Genomic DNA, 2,571 nt, shown 5'->3' on the forward strand with positions numbered 1-2,571 from the left:
TTAGAACCTAATGTTGTTATACCATATGTAAGTAAATCTATAATAATGGTGTAAACACAAAACCCTCACAAAATGAAAGATCAGTTTTTTAACATAGGTTAAGCACCATAGAAGACAAAGAAAACAAGTGAAGAAGTGTATGTAAAAGCTAACATGATGGTTGTGATTAGAGAGATAAAATGATGGTTGTGTTTAGAGAGGGAGAGAGAGAGAGAGACGGGGAGCACGGGTGGGTTATTTCTCGGCAGTGAAATCAATAATCAACGAAATGACCTTACTTGAATATTTATTTATTCGTCGCCTATACACTACTTTACAAAAAAGAAAACCCTGGATTACTGCATTGTATGCCATCCTAGAGACAGAACTCAACACTTCTCTGTTGTGGGCAGGCCTACACATCAAAACTTGTGCAAGGTGAACTCTAAAAGGGTTTATCCCCCCAAAAAAAAGAATGGTTCTCCCTTCCCATATTGCACCACAAGAAGCTCCTAATAACTGTGCTCAGTGTCCAGCCCCTAATTCCTTCGTTAACTAACAGCTTAGAGCTAAGCATTCCTGTTGCAGGCTGTTGCCGGCGTTTTTAGTTGGACTTGTACTCTGGGTATGATGCTGTTGCACATGATCTTGTAGCCAAGGGTGAGCCAGCTGCTGCAGGTCCCTGAGTCTCATCCGTCTGTAGGGGTTCCGCTGCAGCATTCCCTTGATAAGCTCCTTGGCTGGGGCTGAGATGGACGGCCAGGGCTCCCTCTTCAGATCCAGCCTCCCTCGCTTCACGGCCTCGAAGATGTCCGCGGTGGTATCCCCGTCGAAGGGCGGATAGCCGCACAGCAACATGTGGAGTAGCACGCCCAAGCTCCACACGTCCACCTTCTGGTCGTGGGTGCCGGTGAGCAGGATCTCGGGAGCGAGGTAGCATGGCGTGCCCTCCACGTCGTCGAAGACTCGACGGTGGGAGAAGTCAGCAGAGGCGCCGAAGTCCGCGAGCTTGAGGTGGGAGTAACTTCTTCCTCGATCAGCGAAGAGCACGTTCTCTAGCTTGAGGTCCCTGTGCATGACACCTTGGTCGTGGCAGAAGGACACCCCTCTCACGATGGCCGCGAAAGCCTCAGCTGCCTGGGACTCCGGCAGGCGCCCATTGCTGGTGTTGTCCCTGAGATGCTCGAGCAGGTCTCCTCCCTCGCACAGCTCCATCACCACGTGAACGCACTCCTCGTCCTCGAAGCTCTCTTCCAGCCGAACCACGTTGGGATGACCCTTGAGCCTTTCCAGCGTCGCAACTTCCGTGCGCACATGGCGAAGGGCGCTCCCTGATTTGCGCACGGACTTGCAGGCGTACTGCTGGCCCGTGCGCTTGTGCGTGCACAGCCTCACAATGCCATCCACGCCCTCGCCCAACTGGCGGCCCAGCGCATAGGAGGAGCAGCTGCTGCTGCTGCTGTTACTTTCCATGTACGTACCTAAACTGTGCAAGATGATGAGAGAGAGCGTATGAGAAAGAAGTACACGATTATAGAAGGCAAAGAAAGGTGAAGAATCGCAAAGGATAAGATGGCAGAGACACAGTCGAGGTACTTCATATGTAGACAGACAGCAGTCGGACTTTCGTCGACGAGTCAAGCGGCCCGCATGGGCGACTCGGCGGACCGACAACATCATCCCTCCCTGATCGTCAACGTTCAAAAATTACACACTTTCTCCAAGGCCTTGTAAATTGTAACCAAACTAACAAACCTTCGACTCCAAACAAAAACTCTCGAGAGAAGTGCTTGTAGATTGTAAACAAACTAATAAAGCTTGGACCCCAAACAAAAGTTCAAACACAAACTCTCGAGTAGTAGTAAGCAGAGGGACCCCTCTCCGTGAGGGACTTTGTATTTCTCAAAACCACCCAAAAATCCAAGTGGCTTTCCCCTAAATCTAACCCTCTTCCTCATCCATCACTACCCCGATGATGCAATTCTCTCATCTTCGAAGCCCCAAAACCACCTTTGTTTTACTCCTCTGCTTTGCTTCACCACTCTTCTTGCGTCGGGCGCACAAAACTCATCCTTGACTACTTTTTCGTAGCTGCGCAATTTGGCCACCTAACGGTCTTTATTGAAGCTTTAGTATATAAACCTTTCAAGGCTTTAAAACCTTAAAGCTTTTAAGCTTTTCTAAAGGCTTTCAATGCCCTCGACCCCCGACTCAGTTTTTGTAAATTTTCCCTTTCTCAGAAATTTTTGAGAAATTCCAAATTGCTTTTAGCTTTCCAAAAATACTTCTTTTTGCCTAAAATTTCTTTTTTAGCCTAAAAATTACACAAAAATAACCATTAAAATTTCCCCATAGCTTTTACGACAAAGCGACCATGTTATCGACCACTTATGCATGCTCCCGGGATTAAATCAAGGTAACATTATTTATTATTTCTTTTCGAGACTAACATATTTGCAAATTTCTTTTCGTCATAATATTTAGTACACAATCACAAAATGACTCTTCCATCCCCTCACAATCCACATCAACCATCCGAACATCTACAACTCATGGTAGAATGTATGCGACTCACTTATATATCCACACGCA

General features: G+C 47.2%; 1 pseudogene; it reads right to left on the reverse strand.

Annotated features, from left to right (window-relative positions):
- Nucleotides 1–534: 534 nt before the first annotated feature.
- Nucleotides 535–1,452, reverse strand: LOC147633208 (calcium-dependent protein kinase 7 pseudogene; annotated as a pseudogene).
- Nucleotides 1,453–2,571: the final 1,119 nt, after the last annotated feature.

Source organism: Cibotium barometz, chromosome 12, assembly GCF_041138505.1.
Source record: "Cibotium barometz isolate CiBa-2024 chromosome 12, ASM4113850v1, whole genome shotgun sequence".
Taxonomy (NCBI): domain Eukaryota; kingdom Viridiplantae; phylum Streptophyta; class Polypodiopsida; order Cyatheales; family Cibotiaceae; genus Cibotium; species Cibotium barometz.